We start from the raw sequence: 19,167 nt of genomic DNA on the forward strand, positions 1-19,167 counted from the left end.
TAGCAACACCTCGATTTGGCTAGTATCAATTCATTTGTCGCCAATTCCTCTATGTGCTGCACTTCCTGTCAATGCCAACTCCTATTGGTGGCTTTAGGAGGGAGCAAACTACCACATGCTTCACCTGGTACACACAGAGTCACAAGCTGCTTCTTTTCACTTGACAGTGGGGTGTTTGAATGGCTAAGCAGCTTCTCACTGGTTCCCCTTCTCTCCAGTTAACAAGCATAGCAACCAAAACCAGTAGGAGTCACTGAGGGCGATGATATGACTAGGATCTTTCTCAAAAATGCAACATTATATTACAATATTCCCAACTCTCGCTCATCCATTATTGTCCTCCCCCCTGGTGTGCACTCATTCACACTCTGTTGGGGGAAGGAAGACAGAAGAGGGTGCCTAACAAAAGTACAATCTTCGTCAGACTTTCAACCGGAAATATTTCCAATCTGATTCAATAAGAAAACCTGGCTGAAAAGGAGGCTCCACTTTCAGCTAAGGGGCTCATTTTACCATTTTCAAGGCTTACTGTTTTTGCTCAGGAAGCATGAAGAACGGGTTATTAGATTTCCACTTTTACTATCTGATTTGGGATGGCAGCTTGGCCTGGAGGTTAGAAAGATGGTGTCAGTATCTTGAAGCAGACCATTTCCAGTGTAGGTCAAATGCAGTCCTTTACTGAGCTCTTTCTGAAGAAATGAGAGAGAAAGTGAGTCTTAGCTCACAGAAAGCAGTCAAATGTATCATTAACCTGCTTTGATTGTATTGTTTGTGAATAATTTTGTACCAAAAGGTAGCATAAAAACAACTTATAGTTTCTACTATCAATACTACACTAGACACACTAGTATAGCACTGAACGACTCCACCCTTATTTCTATTTGCATACATAATGTAATTAATAATTCATAATTATAACATTAACCCTTGTGCTGTCTTCAGGTCAAGGAAGGATGGGAGAAAATAAGGAAGGGAGAAAAGAAGGAAGGAAGGAAGGAAGGAAGGAAGGGAGAAAAGAGGAAGGGAAGAAGGAAGGAGAGAGCAGGAGGAAAGAAGGAAGGGAGGGGAAAAGGGAAGGAAGGAAGGAAGGAAGGAAGGAAGGAAGGAAGGAAGGAAGGAAGGAAGGAAGGAAGGAAGGAAGGAAGGAAGGAAGGAAAAAGGAAGAAAGGGAGAAAAAAGAAGGAGAGAGCAGGAGGAAAGACGGAAGGAAGGAAGGAAGGACAGAAGGAAGGAAGGAAGGAAGGAAGGAAGGAAGGAAGGAAGGAAGGAAGGAAGGAAGGAAGGAAGGAAGGAAGGGAGAAAAGAGGAAGGGAAGAAGGAAGGAGAGAGCAGGAGGAAAGAAGGAAGGGAGGGGAAAAGGGAAGGAAGGAAGGAAGGAAGGAAGGAAGGAAGGAAGGAAGGAAGGAAGGAAGGAAGGAAGGAAGGAAGGAGGAAAAAAGGAAGGAAGGGAGAAAAGAGGAAGGGAAGAAGGAAGGAGAGAGCAGGAGGAAAGAAGGAAGGGAGGAAGGAAGGACGGACGGACGGACGGACGGACGGACGGACGGACGGACGGACGGACGGAAGGAAGGAAGGAAGGAAGGAAGGAAGGAAGGAAGGAAGGAAGGAAGGAAGGAAGGAAGGAAGGAAGGAAGGAAGGAAGGAAGGAAGGAAGGAAGGAAGGAAGGAAGGAAGGAAGGAAGGAAGGAGCGAGCAGGAGGAAAGAAGGATAGAAGAATTAGGTAATTTTGACCCGAAGACAGCACACGGGTTAAGCAAATGGGACTTGGACATAGTTTTAAGCTTTATTCTTGCTTAAATACAACAACTACACACCAAGCCTATATGCAGAACCAATGCTGTACTGTAGCTTCCACGTCATCGTTGCTTGTCACGCTGTAATTACAACACCCAACACTAAGTGGCAGTCTAGTTTATTTTCTGCAGCGCAAAGCATTCATGATAACCGAACAAATTAACCATATATTATGCAAGTTGGAGCTGAAAATGTTGAGCAACAGTAACTTTTAATGACATTGCAATGTTCCATCTTTCTATTTGACGATGAAGTACTATTAGCATTAAATATTTAGAGGAAAATACAATGTAACCAAGTGGACCAATCACCGTAGTTGTGGTTCATGTCAACCTGATGAATAGTTACAGGCTCCAGCAGAGGTCATGGTAAAAGATCCCCAGCTACAACATACTTGGGCCGTCAGCCCAGGGTAGGAGGTTTATTCTGACTGGTAATTTGAATGAAGGAGATATATTGGGTCTTTTAACATGTCTTCACAGCTCTATTCAAATCCGCTGGTTTTAAGGGGGTGGATTTGTCTGCTTAAATCAATTTCACCCTCTTTCACAGAGTGTGCATCTTTTATTTATGTATCTATTTTTGTTCTAATTGCCTTTTCCAACTTTACATTATCCACTTGAGAGGTACATCCAGTACAAGATAGAAAAAAAAAAAAAAAAAAGATGTGGAGGCTGAATAGTTTTCTCACAGTTGTGTTTGTAATGACACACTTCCCTGGAAATATGAACCGGCCACGATTAAAAACTTCAAATTTTAGTAGTATGAAGGAAGGAAGGAAGGAAGGAAGGAAGGAAGGAAGGAAGGAAGGAAGGAAGGAAGGAAGGAAGGAAGGAAGGAAGGAAGGAAGGAAGGAAGGAAGGAAGGAAGGAAGGAAGGAAGGAAGGAAGGAAGGATTGAATGAATGAATGAATGAATGAATGAATGAATGGACGGACGGACGGACGGACGGACGGACGGACGGACGGACGGACGAACGAACGAACGGATGAATGAATACTATGATCTTGGAAGCATTTCTCTTTTTTTCATATGTTCCCCTTTAAAGGAGAAAAATGAGCTTAGTTTATTGCTCTGTCAATAACTCTCTGGAGTACTTTCAATCCGCTATTGTGATGAGTCAAATGCCACCACACTTCAAACTGGATGTCTTGAAATAATCAGTCATGTTAATTGGTCTGTCCTCTTATTTTGACAACTGACAAATGAAAAAGTGAGACTCATCTCCCTTCTGAAACATCCTCTGTTTAACGTAAGGCAGTTCAAGTGTGATTCATGGCACTTAAAAACATTGGCAGCAGGAAAGGACAAGCAAGCAAAAGCGGGAAGATAAACTGATTTTAAGGAAGAAAAAAAAAAAGACATCCAACACAGAGTTATTTGTATTGTTGCCAGGCAACTATCGGACTGTTCTGCACGGTACTGCATGAAGGCAGGCGACCAAATTGCTTATCAGCTCATGCAGGGTAACATACACCTGTGACACAGATTCCCATTCATCCAAGTCTGCCTCAAATGAGAACTCCCTGAGACGCACTGACCACTCAGAGCTCAAGTAAAGGAGCCATTTAGATTCTATCCTGTTTAATGAGATGCCAAATGTGGTTGCTTATCTCCAAAACTGTAATATTGTTCTGCCCTTTCGATAATTGAGTGGAACAGAACGCCTCATATCCATCTGTCAAATAGAAGCAAATGAGCCCACATCAAAAGCACGCATTGTACACTCACTCCAAGGTTACCAGCGATTGTCACTTTCAATGAATTGGTCACCGTCGTCTTGTAAAGTAATGGTTTATTCTTAGTTATGAATAGTACTGATTCCACAAAGAAACAGCATCAGAGAGAGTAAGTGAGGCCCACGACTGTACGCTCAGGCCTGCGACGTGATGACATTAAAAACATGGCCCCTTTCTTACAGCTTTGTGAGGAGACACCATGTTAAGTAGCTTAAAGCAACTTTGCTACAAAAGCTCTCTTTTCCTGTTTTAGTACAATGTAAGGCTCCAAAAGATGCCATTTCCAAAGAAATTTTTCACCTTTTTCGCAATTTCAGACAACTCACATTGATGTGAAAGTACTGTTCAAAGAAAAGAATAAAGTCTTAAGAAGCAGATGTGATTCCCTTTTATGTTTAATATATATATATATATATATATATATATATATATATATATATATATATATATATATATATATATATATATATATATATATATACAGTGCCGCCGCAAAGGGTGTGCGAACCGTGCGACCGCACAGGGCCTCGCGCTATGGGCCGTTTTTTTTTTTTTTTTTTTTTCAATTTATTTATTTTTTTTTCCCTTATAAATATCAACAGTCACGTTCCATTACAGACCTAAATGTGTACTAGTCTGTGCATATCAATAAATATATGTGCAATGATGCGCGTGTCTGTTGTTCAATACAACTGATCAGACCAAGCGCAGACACAAGCTGCTCTGATCCAGACGGGTGGAGTTGGAACAAACTGTCACACAATGTCGAGAGATCGAGACAGATTCAGGAAATTTCGATCAGGGGATGAAAAAAGAAAAAAACGAAAGAAAATGGAAGAGTTTAATGCCTCTCTGAAAGGCTCATTTGATAAATTTGTTACAAAAATCACCGATCCGACCGGGTCTCAAGCAGCCGTGGGGCCCCACGTCGAGGCAAGAGATGATGATGAGGCAGGGGAAGGTATCCAGTATTTTGCTAATTGGAGAGTTAAAATTGCGCATATAGACACCCGATCCGACCTGAAAAACCCCCAAAATTTCGCGAGGGCCCCCCCAGCCATTTCGCACAGGGCCTCGCAAATCTCCCAGGCGGCTCTGTGTATATATATATATATATATATATATATATATATATATATATATATATATATATATATATATATATATATATATATATATATATATATGTACATTACTGGATGACCCTCGACCAAGGCTCACAAAGCGCTTCCGTTCACATGGATGTTAAACAGTATAATAAGAATGAGTCATTTGTCTCCTAGCTTCTACCACAGTCACTCCTCCTTTTAATAGCAATAACAAAATGTAGTCATATCTCTTGGAGCAATGCACCAAGTTGTAAGGAATTAAAAACTGGCACGCATATCTCCAACAATACATTTGAGATTCAGCCTGTTATTCAGCATAACAAATCCCTACTAACCCTAACCTGACTGCTTTAGTGCATGCATAAGGTTTTCAGACATTTGCAAGTGTAATTCTCACATATAGTGGCAAAGGCTTTTATTCAGATGTTGATTGGCATAAGAGAGAGGAAAGGAGATGAAATGGAGATGGCAATCAGTTACCTTCCATTATGTGCTACACGTTCTAACGAGCACTCAGACTTTGATGCACAGACAAGCTCTTCTATGCCAAAGCAGAGACCACAGTGGTATTATTCATTGTGTTGCCTTAAGAGCCTAATGTATCTTTTTTTTTTTTTTAAAGGAAGGTCTAAATGGCACCTTGCTGTTAAGATGTCCAGCCTGCATGGATGACGCACAGTGAAACTTCAATTTCAAGAAATAAATTGATGAATAATTGCATAATTTTTCTAAAATTGGACAACCCCAGGTGGTTGGCACTGCTGCCTCACATCAAAAAGGTTCCTGGTTGAAATCCTGGCAGGAGTCTTTCTGTGTGGCATTGCATGTTCTTCGTGTTGCTTGGGGCTTGGGGGATCTCAGCTCCCTCTCCCAAGCTGAAAAACATGCATGCCAGGTAAATTCCTGCTTCTGAATTGCCCATAGCAGTGAGTGTGAGTGTGAGTGTGAGCGTGAGCGGTTGTTGTTTTCTATCTGTGGCCCTGCTGGTGACCTTACCAGGATGTTCCCTTGCTTTTGGCCTGAAGAGAGCTAGGATAGACAACAGACCTCCGTGACCCTGAATAGGAATAAGCGGGTCTAGATAATGGACTGCCCAGCTGTTTTATTTCTTAAAACTCTTTAATCTGAGTTAAGGAGATTAAAACAGCACAGTGATGTCAAGCTAAAAGGACAAATCCATGACATTTTTGTAGCTCACACTGAGCAGTAGTTTTTGGTATGTACGTCTTCTCACGGGCAATAATTATGTAAATAAGTATGAACGCTTGCAATGTATGCGCCATACTTGTGACAACTGCATCAAGTTGAAAGATTGGAATCAATAATAATAATAATAGTAATAAAAAATGTTACTCCAATTACTCATCTGCTTCACATGACAAAATTCATTCAAGATGGGATGAAAAATGTACTACTCATGTTGGGTTTTCAGCAAAACATAAAACACCCAATTAAAAACACTACGCATGAATCCCCCAGTCCAAATGTTACATACCAAGCCATCCGCAATGATGATTCATAGGTTAGTCAATGTGTCGAGCTCACATTCAGCTCGAGTGAGTCCAATCCAAGATATCCGATTTGTGTGTTCACGTCTCTGAGGAACACACGGATTTACCTCGTCTTATTTCTGTCTAGTGCATTTATCTGGAAATCTATTTGCCTTTCATGTATCTCCAGGTGTATCTTGCATTGTTCAATTCACAACCATTAAAAAGTTTGGCGACATGGCTTGCACGTTGATCCAATTGTCTCCGATGAAGCATCATTGATCGCTGGGTTTTTGACTGCCACATAATGGAATGTGCATGTTTGGTGTTCTAGTAAACACAATTCCCCAAGCAGCCTTGCAGACAATATTCCCAACTCTCCCTCATCCATTATTCTCCTCCCCCCTGGTGTGCACTCATTCACACTCTGTTGGGGGAAGGAAGACAGAAGAGGGTGCCTAACAATAAGTGCAACTTGTGTGCAAGATAATGGATGGAGTGGATGTGGAGTTCCTTTTGCCCACTCAGGACATGTGTTGGATATAGTGTGTGCTGGTGGAACGACTGCAGGCTGTGAGCATGTTTATCCTCTCAGGCCCACCCACAGTAAGTGTGTAATTTGCTGGTGCACTGCAGTGCAAACTGTTTCTTGCATTCCTGACCTTAAACCTCAAAGTAATGTAAAAGAAAAAAGAAAAGAAATCTGACACGGGTGGTAGTTTTCTGGTAAGCTGGTTCTCTCATAAATAAAAGGCAAATCATAGAATTATATACTTCAGTAGGGGTGGGTATTGGGAAGGACCTCACGATACGATACGCATCACGATACTTGAGCCACGATACGATACATATTGCGATATCCCGATTATGCGATATCCCGATTATTATATTCTACATAGTTCACCGAAAATTTTAAAAATGCATTACACATCTTAAAATCCAAGTTGTATATATGTACATCAGATGATAGTGATGGATCTTAAAATCCGAGTTGCACGTTCATCAGATTATAGTGACAATTCATGGGACAAACTGAGTCAAAACAATGTTTTATTATAACTATACAAGCTAAAGTTACAACTTATTTGTATATGTTTTTCATATTATTTACATCATATGAAATTAACATTAAATTTAGTATGAGGTTGCTTTAATTATGTGGCAAATGATAATAAACACAAGAAAGATTGTACTAAAACCAAGGACAGGCACAGTGATCAGTCAGTATAGATATAAATCCATAAATAAATAAACCTCTGTCCATTATTTTTAATTTTTTAAGGACAGGCAATTGTGTTATATAAAAAATTAATTATAAAATTAAATAAAACGTGAAATAAAACCTGAGCTCAGTGCAGGGCCCTCCCAGGGTTGGTAGAGAGTGGCAATGCCCAGGACTGTCACTTAGGTAGGAGCACTGGGTAATATAATGGGAAAAAAATCGGGGATAAAAAATATCTAAAAAAAAAATAAAAAATCGATATTCAAATTTTTAATATCGATATTGAATCGGCTGGAAAAGTATCGCGATATATTGCCATATCGATATTTTTGCCCACCCCTATACTTCAGTCTGTGACTCTTTAATGACTTATTTATTCATTTCAATGTTCTTTTCTAGCCTGTACCAAACAGTTTGGTTCTGGCAAGAAAGAAATAAACACACGTAATAAGAAAATCGAACAGTTTTAGTTACAAGGTGACGTCTTTCACTTACTAATTGTTCTGAATTATTCAGTATTATCGCCATCTCTCTGTACCTCCCCTGAAACTAATCCAATAAAAACAACAAATGCAAAGAAATCTGAAGACTGGTGAAAGAACGAGGAACGAATCTGGTAATTCATAGGCAATAACATGGCACATCAAAGGAGAGGGGAGATGAATCAGAGGGAAGAAAATAGAAGTCAGGTAGAGGGGGGAGCACCAGGCTTTGTATCTTATTGTCTCTCAAGATCAATGTGTTAAATGATATCAATTCCGGCTCCTTGTCAATTCAATTAGGCAGGAGTGAGAGGTACAATTACTGTCCAATGTGGTTACACTGTCTGTGGCAGGCTTAAAGGGGAAGCTGATAACAAGGGGCTGAGCAAGTGTTTGTGTGTGTGATAGAGCCAGGAGTATGGGCCTCTAATAGTGGTAACGTGTTGGTCGGGTTACCAGCAGATAATGGCTACCCAGATCCTCATTAAGATAAATTGCACTCCCTCTGCTGTGGTGCCACAGATGGGCCAATTTGACTTGTTCTCATTAAGTGCAACTTAAAGAGGTGCAGCGGTAGCATCAGCTGCTGTGATTACAGAATATGCATGAAGAAAAAAAAAAAAAAGAAGGGAAAAAAACATGCCAGACTGCCTAAAAGCGAGAGAGGATGAGTCGTCCGGACAACAATAGACGTCATTGTAATCTCGAACAAATCATTGCACGCTAATAGACAGCAGGGGCGTAATGCTGTTCTGAGAGAAATAGGAAATATTTTTAGTCTTGACAGTCTTCATGTTTCCATTTAATGTGGCAATCTACACATTTACACAATAAAAATTTAATCAACTTTAACTGGTAAGAAGAAAAAGCTGTACAAGGAAGAAAAAGGAGAACATATAGCACGTTCCTTTTCTATTTATTCACTATCACTTATGTGCAGGGTCACAGGGTGAATGTAATGCAACAGTTCTGCGCTATAACAAGGCAAACACCAACAGCCATAAACACAAAAAGGTAATTTAGAGGCAAAAGTTCACTTGAAGGGCTTTTAAAAAAAGGAAAAAAACATGGACCAGGCTTCCTGTTGGGGTTTTAGTTTTCTTCTTCCATGGGGATGATGTGGAAAGAATGCATTAAAAACGGTTGCTATAGCACAGCTGTTGCCATTGACCTGGGGTTTATTTGTGAATAGTTGTTTTCCAGAGGACCAAAAGGGAAAAAGACAGATATTTACCATTTTGTCTAGACGTATCACTGCCGAGACGCTTGACCTGACCTGGATATACTAAAGTGAATGTAGATTGATGTCATATTAAATTAATGTACCTCGATTTGGATGATTTGATGCAGATTTATTTTGAGATAGCAGACAATGTCAAATAGACTGCAAATAACACAATAGGAAACTGACCAAAACTGATCTGAAAAAGAGCATGGCTTGTTTTCCAAGTGGTGAAATAAGTATAAAACATCAGTATTTAAAAAAAAAAAAAAAGAAAAAAAAGTTAGACAATAATTAGATATAAAAGAGTTGAAGGGGGAGTTGGGGGCTATTTATGCACCATCTTCTATATTTCGTTAAAAGATTTAATGAGAAAGAGAATGTCCAGAGGCACTGGTGGGTTATTCATTATCCTTTAGGTTTCATGAATTTGTCACATCAGCGAGAATGTTAAAGAAGGTCAAAAGAAAATGTGGGCATCTTTTACAATTACAAACAAAACCCAACAAAAAGTTAAACGTGGCTTGACTAAAAACCTGTGGTTGCATTTGTTGAATATGAATCATCACACATGATCATATACATACACACATAGACATACACACTGGCTTGTTCACCTGCATGCTGGCTCTCTAGTTTTTGGGTTTAGGTAGCGGTAGCTTAGCTCAGACTGCGATCAGATCTCAAGATTTAGGTCGATTGCTGTTATTGTTTTGGTTGGCTCCATGCCGGTTTCGTGCTTTGTTTGTGGTTTTTGGTTGCAGATTTCCAGTGCTTGACGTGTGTTTCCGTGTGTTCCTGCTTCCTGGATTGGTAGTGGATGTCGTCACCCCCCACCCCCCACAAAAAAAAAAAAAAAAAAATCACTGGGTTTGTATGTGTATATTTATGTATGTGTACGCATATTTATGCGTATATATATGTATATATATTAAATATAGTAATAATGCACATATACCGTCATGGTATCAATCATTAATATGTGTGCAGACAAGGACGAAAAAAAAAAAAAAAAGAATATGAATCATCAGTTAAATCATATTTTGGTACATTATCAAGACCGACGCAAATAAAAACTGAAGTATTGGACTGTTTTATCATTTTACTGCACATGGCCATTTTAAAAAACCAAAACACATTTATTAGTCTGGGAGATAAATAAGCATCTCTGTCAATACCTCAGAACAGCTAGTGCAATCTCAGCCTCCGACGGGCTGCTTATACGGGAACCTAAGGTCTCTTCTGCTCACACACACATGCCCGTAGTATCTATGGCAGTGCTGTTTGAGCCTTCCAGTTTCTTGTCAGTTAGAGTTAATCCAGGCTTGGAGGGCACTGCCTGAGGAGGAGCCAGAGTGCCTCCAGGCACGAGCCCTCGTACGCTTTAATATCTGAAGCCGTTTACTCACTCCTCTGATTACACAGGCTTGTGTTGAGAGTGCAGGCCTGTCACTGGCTATCAGTGTCTGTGGTCAAGCAGGCTGCAGATGAGTGGAAGCATCTGGCTTTGATCGAGCACATCGTAAATGTGACATTAACAGTTTGTTTGGGGTGGAGAAAAAACGAAAATGCAGGATTAACAGCCTGTGTAAAACGAGAACATGGTTAGATATTGCACTGTTGCACGCACAAAATGAGGAAATAAAATGTATATATATCGGTCTCTGGGTCATATGTACAACCTTCTATTGGCCACTGTGTACAAGTGTACAAATGAGGGTGCAACTTCAAAAACTAAAACATGAACTGGAAGGACAGAGAGATGAGTGCTGAAGGAAAAGGAAAAAAAAACAAAAAACAGACAGATGCAGACAGAAGAGGCCATCTGCTCATCTGCCCCCTCAGTGGGCCGCTTGTTCAAGTCCCAGAATTGAAGCATATTCAAAGTGTTTGTGACGTCTGTAATTTATCTGCCAGAACCTGATTCAATGATTGGAATTCACAGATGAAAGCAAGTTCTAGAATATCTAGACTTTCTGATGCTTCATCACATAGATGGAGCTTTAGGCACCATTAACATTTTATCACTTGTTTTACTTTAGTCCAAATCAGTGGAATGGAAGCTGCAAACTAATGTCCTGCACTTTTCTGCTTTCAACGAAAGTTTCCTAAAACACCCTGGAAATTAAGGTGTGCCAGTGTCTGAACCAGCAGATGACATGATGGTGTCGATTTACTGATATTATCATAGTTAATGTGCCCTTAAAAAAAAGAGAAAAAAAAGCTAACAAGCAGAATCGGGAGGGTTAAATACGGAAAGTGTTGGGATGGAAGCCAAGGTTCTAGGTGCATAGTTTCAGGAGTACAACAGAAAACGGTGCAGGTAAATGTCTGGTTATCAGACATACAGGGAGAGAGGGAGAGAGGGAGAGAGGGAGAGGAGAATAACAAAGTCTAGTCCTGCAGCAGTATGGGGAGGTTGAGCAATGCTGCCTGCAGCCTGCCTGAACTGAATAGCAAGTAGGTTCTGAGGGAGGGACTGAAGGAAGGGCAGCAGAAGAGAAGAGAAGTGAGGGATGGAGAGGCTGAGAATAGGTTACAGAGGGTTAGAAAATAAGAGAGCGTTGTGATATCTGTGAGAGCCGAACTGTGGTGGAGAGAAGAAGAGAAAAAATGAAGTGAGTCAATGGGGTGAGAGGAAGGTTCGAGTATCATTGATGTACTATTGTTTCACTGCAAAGCTGACAAAGTCGATACATCACACACGGACACACACTTTCCTATACATGCACATGCAACCAGGACGCGGTCGTCTGTGCCGAAGTGGGAATTTTTGAAAAGATTGAAGCTCTTCCACAGGTCAAAGGCAATGGAAGGAGTGGAAAACCTGAAACGGTGTCACAAAAGGGCAAACCAAATTCAAGGATTATTTTCTTAATACAAGACAATATAAACCTACGCAAGTCTCTTCCCTGCATTACATCATTCCATTCTCGACTGTGCTGCAGTAGATCAAACACAACACTGACAGGTTATGAAGTTACCATTGACTGCAAGATCCAAATTCTCCATTTCCATTAAAATGGATTTCATACTAAACTCTTAACTGCGTACAGGATATGCTCCTTGTTTCCTATACATGTTCAAATTATCATAAAAGTTCTCTGGCCTTCATAGAAATACAGATTTACATCTGTTGAAACATGCCATGCCATTAAATTCAACCCAAGAGAACTGAGAGTCTAGTGAGATAAGAAGAAAACAAGGTAATGGCATATATCAGTATTCAAGAATGGTATCATGAAATAGTGTTATATTAGGTATAAAAAAAAATGCTAAAAATGCATAGGAGCTTAGAAATAAAAGAGCAGTCTTTTGTGCTCAGACATTATCAACCTGCACACTTTTAACTTTCAAACCCGTCACTCTGCAGCGTCATAAGTCAGAGAAGTCGCTCCAGAAACCTAAATGTATGAAAAGGAAGCTTGTCAGACAAATTCCATCTTTACTTGCAGCGTGGCGAAGCAGGGAGAGTGGGGGTTGGAGAGATGCTGGGGGTGGCAGGGGATACAAGCCCACACAGAAAAATAGTTTCAAATCGTAACATGAAGCCAGACAAGGAGTTTTCCAGAGGGAGCAGTCTTTTCTTAAGGTGGCAGTTTGCATTTTTTTTTAAAAACATTGATAATGATGACTCATGTTGCTGCTCTGGGTGGCTTGTTATTTTGAACGTAGCGCTAATCAGGGATTATGGTGGTTGAGGAAAAAGTCCACAGGGCTGACAGCAAAATGGAGCCAGCAGCAGATCAAAAAAAAAAAAGGCTGCTAATGGCAATTTGATAACATAAATGTACAAAAACCTCTACTGTGGCCGGCCCCACTGTGGCTGTCACTATGTACCCAGGCGTACGGAGACACACACACACACACACACACACACACACACACACACACACACACACACACACACACACACCAACAGAGCTACGGGGTGTTCCTTCGCTCTAATGATCCAGGGTGCAACAACTTTAAAGACTGGTGGAGCTGGCTGGACTTGTGAAATGATTATGTCTCCCACTGTCTTTCATGTGGACTTTGTCAGTTCAGCAAGACAGCAGCAACAGAGTTGTTGCCTTTAGTTGCAAGGGATAAGGACACTACAGCCTTGGAGTTTCAGGATATGATGCGGGTGCACTGCCATGGATCAGTGGACGGGGCTTACTGTCATGGTGGACATTTGGGGACTTGCATCTTTTCAAAATACAGGACTGTCTCAGAAAATTAGAATATTGTGATAAAGTTCTTTATTTTCTGTAATGCAATTAAAAAAACAAAAATGTCATACATTCTGGATTCATTACAAATCAACTGAAATATTGCAAGCCTTTTATTATTTTAATATTGCTGATTATTACAGTTTAAGATTAAGATTCCCAGAATATTCTAATTTTTTGAGATAGGATATTTGAGTTTTCTTAAACTGTAAACCATGATCAGCAATATTGAAATAATAAAAGGCTTGCTATATTTCAGTTGATTTGTAATGAATCCAGAATGTATGACATTTTTGCATTACAGAAAATAAAGGACTTTATCACAATATTCTAATTTTCTGAGACAGTTCTGTATATCTATTCTCTTTCCTAAAGATGACTTGTAAAATATATTCCTACAACAGCGGAAGCTTTAAAAGCCCAAACAGTGTTTTTTTTTTTTTTTTTTTTTTTTTAAAGAAATAACATGCAGACATCACCCTTGAAAAATATTGACTGTCATTTATCAAACCGTCTTGGAAACTGTGCAGATTCAACACTCCGGGTGACACATGAAGCTCTGAGCAGGTGATTTATTAAACTGTCAAACAACATCTAAATGAGCACTGATTTGATCACAGACTAATAAATTGATTCAGCTGTGAAAGCAAGGACGTGCTGCACCCGTGTTTTATTTACATTTGACAGATGCTAATTTATGCCTGTTTAGCAACTCTTGACCTTTCGTAAGGGAAGCATGGTGATGTCACGTTTCCAAGCCGCGTGACTCAGATTAATCAACTTGGCCGTCAAGTTCTGCCAATTAAACATGTTTCTAACTAACCCCCACCCCCCAAAAAAAATAAAATCTATGAAGAAAAAAAAAAAAACTGTAGCGATATAACGTTAAAACTAAAGTCTTAGTTCAGCTAGTTTTTATTCTGTGTATCATGTCAGTCTGAATTGACTTGAATTGATTGTTTTAGCATTATATCCCCTTGACATATTGTCTTATATTCCACAAACTGATGAGTCATTGTCAGCTTTCTCAAACCAAGCTGGATGCCGACCGGACAGTATGAAACAGATACCGTTAGAGAGAAGAGAACATATTTTATATAAGTAGTAGTACTGTACATTTGCCCATAAAGCCAAATAGACAAACCAACAGATAAAGAAGGAGATTCAAGTTATTTTCATAAAACATTTTTATGGGGATTTAACAACATAGTTGTAAAGCTCTGGCCTTTATCCGGCATGCTCTGCCTGGCAATAACTTAGGAGCACCTCTGGGAACAGCATAACAGGAACTAGTAGGCATCTGGGATAATTGTGGCCCTGGGCCGGTCAACTTTATTTTCAATGGGGTTACGGGGTCAGGTCTCTTCTGTGGGTTATGATCTCAATTATGCATGGCCCATCTGGTGCAGGTGGGCAGCTGCTGCCGTAACTGGTAAAAGGATGACACGATGAATCATGTCAATAGTGACTTAAACAAAGGAATGCCAATCGTCACTCTGGCTAGTTCCTGTCACTTTGGCTAGAAAGACTCAGAAGTATAATGTGCTTAATGCTTGGAGCCGATAAATGCACATTAAAACGCATTAAGCATCAGTTCAAGAGTTATAAGGTTACAATTACAGATTTGACCTCATATAATCATGTAAGAATACCAAAACTGGATACTTTGAAATTAATGAATGAAAGAATCTGCAGCAGCAAGACCCTTTTATCTTTCATCATTTCAAAGACTTCAAGCTATAATAAAAGCTCCGGTTACATGGAATATTCAGTTTAACATTACCGTGGCAACTCCTTTTTCATTATTTGTCACCTGTCAAAATGTAACGTGTCGTAACTAAAGTGCAACTGTAGAGTATGTAATCGGACGACTGCAGTTCAAATTTCAAAGTTTATTCTGTGGCGGAATTTCTGTGTTAAATAAAGAAGTCACTCAGCCGAGTTGTCTTTTGTGAATTTAAGTCTTGCGAGAAGTGCTTCAGTCAGCACAAAGCACACAACCCCTGTAATGAGGAAGTCCCCAGAGCAAAGAAGACAAGCACTTATACGGGGTTTCGTCATACCATATCACACTCTTGCTGGGCAGACGTTCAGTTACACCTATGCAGTTCAAACAGGAGTTCATATGGAAAACATGACGGATGTAGCAACTGAGGTACCCAAGTCACTTCAGCTTGGTGATGGAAAAAACAACATACAAAACAGGAAGGTCAACAGGGGTGGGACATTTAGCATAATCACATTTCTCCTTTTGCATAGCATGCAAACACAAAGGTTAAGTGTGAGACGAGCAATGTTGAAAAAGAGATGAACATTAGCTAAATATTCGCATATAACAAAATAATCTTCCACGATGTTTATTAAAACTTGATTGTTCTGCAAAACGTGAGGCCTTGACGATGCTGATAAATTCGTATAAATGTATGTATACGCAAATTACTGAATAACTGAGGTATTAGACATGACCATAGGCTCATAGTATGCCTGTGAACAAAATAGTCTGTACAAGGTGCTGAGAACATTTTTCTTTTGGAAGGTTTTCCATTGGTCTCTATGACATCAAAGAGGGCAGATTTCCTTGTATGGTCACAAGAGCAAGAGCTTCAGTGGTGATTTTAAAAGTCTAAGTTCATGACTGTGCAGCAAGGATCAAGCACAGTTTCTATTGTGGTGGACTGGCCAGCATTTTTATTTTGTTTATGTTTTTATCGTGAACCTTCACGGAGGTACAGTAAGTATAAGTAGTAAGTAAACTGTTTGTGCTGGGTCGGAAACCTGTGTGTGTGTGTGAAATTCAGTGCAAACATAAGTGCAGTTAGTGTGTTTGCCAAACCTCATGCTAGAAAGAAAACAAGGAGGAAAATGACAAACAAAAATCACTTCAGTGCATCTTATGCAACAAAGGTGTGATGACCACAGCTTGATTGAGCCTTGATTGTTGGCAACAATGGAGTCAAATTGAGAGTGACAGCATCATTGTATTTTCTGTTTCTTAGCTGCAGTCTACATGTTACTACACCTCCCACATCTATACCTATTAACACAGGTGCAAGGGAAAAAAAAACAACCCGTGTTTCTGTTTACTAGGGATGAGCGGTATGGACTAAAAAATGTATCACGATAATTTCCGGCATTTATCCCGATAACGATTAAAAAATACCAATTCAACTCCACCTTTTCAACTATAAATCTATCTCGCTCTCAGATCCGCCATGTTTGTTACACAAATCGTCATCAACGGGAATTTATCCTTCTTTCCTTCTTTCTTTCTTTCTTTCTTTCTTTCTTTCTTTCTTTCTTTCTTTCTTTCTTTCTTTCTTTCTTTCTTTCTTTCTTTCTTTCTTTCTTCTTTCTTTCTTTCTTTCTTTCTTTCTTTCTTTCTTTCTTTCTTTCTTTCAGGCTCATTTCCTTCCTTCCTTCCTACCTTCTTTCCTCCTGCTCTCTCCTTCCCTCTTTCCTTCCTCTTTTCTCCCTTCCTTCTCCTTTCCTTGTTTTCTCCCTTCTCCCCTTTTCTTCCTTCCTTCTTTTCTCCCTTCCTTCCTTCCTTCCTCCTGCTCTCTCCTTCCTTCCTTCCTTCCTTCCTTCCTTCCTTCCTTCCTTCCTTCCTTCCTTCCTTCCTTCCTTCCTTCCTTCCTTCCTTCCTTCCTTCCTTCCTTCCTTCCTTCCTTCCTTCCTTCCTTCCTTCCTTCCTTCCTTCCTTCCTTCCTTCCTTCCTTCCTTCCTTCCTTCCTTCCTTCCTTCCTTCCTTCCTTCCTTCCTTCCTTCCTTCACGTTGTGGATTTAATGCAGAACCATAAATCATTTTTACACAAAAACTTTATCAAGGGAATTTATCGTTTTTACCGCGAGATGACAAATTCTTATCGTGAGGAATTCTTATTGTGACGGTATATCGTGAACAGTAAAATATCGCCCATTCCTACTGTTTACCGAGTTAGTTCAAATAGAATGGATAACACAGTTATTATATCGGAAACGTTTTGTATAACTGGCAGCAGGAGTTGTGTGCATTCACAAGTCACTGGCACCACAGGCTTTTTCCCCCCAGGAAAAGCCTCTCCCTGATTTTTGATATTTATTGTTATAGAACAATAATGATAATGACTTTTCTGAGCGATGCTGCTACGCAAGAGGTACAAGAGATTAAAATTAGATGGCTAAAAAAAGGAGCACAACAAACCCACTTTAGGTCCTTTAAAATCTAGAGGAGTTTAGTTCGTTTACAAAACCATGAACATGTTGACAAAGAATGATTTTTGATTCAGTTCCATATCACTAGAGCTGACATTACTGGGGTGGAAAAAGTAAATCATGCAAAACATTTTAAGCGGTTCAACGGCGAGCACAACAGATCCATTTATACACACCGCACGCACATGGTGGAAAGGAAGTGAAGCAGAGTTTTTGCTCAGAGGATTTTGCTGCCATTGTCTACATCCTGGAGACGGCACACTGCATTGTAATCAAGGGTTCATTTATGTATCCAGTTGTCTTATGATGAGATACCAATTTCTTTTCCCTTTTTATTTCTCTACAGAGGAGGGATTGGGGACGTGTCATTGTGTAGCCCCACAGTGCACAGTTCTGACTGGAATCTCGATCTCCCCATTAGGGCAGGACTTAGTTTTCGTCATGTCAGCCTGTAGGGAAGGATCGGTTTCTTTTGTTAATATAGATGGCTGATTACTTATTTTAATAATATTTTCTCTGTAATTCAAGCATTTCACAATAATGGTTAACAAAGAGGTACCCGACTATTGGGAGATGGTCGTATGACGACTGGAGATGTTATTTCCAAAATATCTTCCATCCCTTTCAGATTCAGACTCAAAAATCTGTCTCTGAGTTTGAGTCTGAGTCCATCCTATTTCTCCATGAATGAGGATGGGTCAGGACCCTTTTCTCTAATTCGTCCTTTGCTGTTGAGAGGCGCTGTCCAGCTTCAGTGATGCGGCAACAGCAGTCTTTGTCCAATTGAACATTTTTAATTGAAAATTCTCAATTGAATGCCTGGATGCCGTTTATGACATCCACTGTTGACGGCTGCTCCGTGTCCTCAGAATTGTCCGCATTACCGGCTTCTGTATCACAAACGTGGAAGGCCAGTCCCAATTCAATCTCTTCGTTAACAAGTGCTTTGATTGTTCTGTGCATGTCCTCGGTGGCTTTCTTAGGCATACGCTGTATGTTTTGGTATGTTTCTAAGAATGGGAGTACTTAAATACAGTTACTCTAAGGATTAGCGACAGAGCGAGAGGGGATTAGGGATGGGAAAAGATTTTTTCGATTCCGATTCTCTTATCGATTCTGCTTATCGATTCGATTCTTTATCGATTCTCTTATCGATTCTCATTTGGAAAAAAGGAGAAGAAACAATTTTAGTATCAACTTTGTTTTAATAAAACAAAGTTGATACTAAAATACTAAAAAGAAACAATTTTAGTATCAACTTTGTTTTAATAAAACAAAGTTGATACTAAAATTGTTTCTTTGTTTCAATTTCTTTGTTTCTCCGATCTTTTTTGTTCAAAGATATAAAACTTTTATATCTTTGAACAAAAAAAATATAATGAGGTCTTAAGACGCCCCCAGCCTTGGGCTCCTCGATGGTGCCAGGGGGTCCCCACAAAATGATTTGTAATATACAGTAAAATATGTATTTAATATAAAATAATAATAATAAAATAAATATTCTTCTGTAGAAATTAACGAAAAACAACAAATGATTTTGTAGCAATTACACAAGAATGTCCAGTAACATGTTCAACACCACAAACTTATTCACTGCTGGTAACATTCATCTATTCTGGCCTATACTCTTCCCTGCCTTGATGAAAGGAGAATCTAGTGGTAGAAGCTCTTTAACTTCTCCATAGAGGAGCTGATCAGCTGCAGCT

General features: G+C 39.7%; 1 protein-coding gene across 2 annotated transcripts in view; it reads right to left on the minus strand.

Annotated features, from left to right (window-relative positions):
- Positions 1–19,167, minus strand: part of ctnna2 (catenin (cadherin-associated protein), alpha 2) — a 375,232-nt gene that overhangs the window by 123,677 nt on the left and 232,388 nt on the right. The gene's annotated exons all lie outside the window — the stretch shown is intronic.

This window comes from Cololabis saira, chromosome 1 (genome assembly GCF_033807715.1).
Source record: "Cololabis saira isolate AMF1-May2022 chromosome 1, fColSai1.1, whole genome shotgun sequence".
NCBI classification, from domain to species: Eukaryota; Metazoa; Chordata; class Actinopteri; order Beloniformes; family Belonidae; genus Cololabis; species Cololabis saira.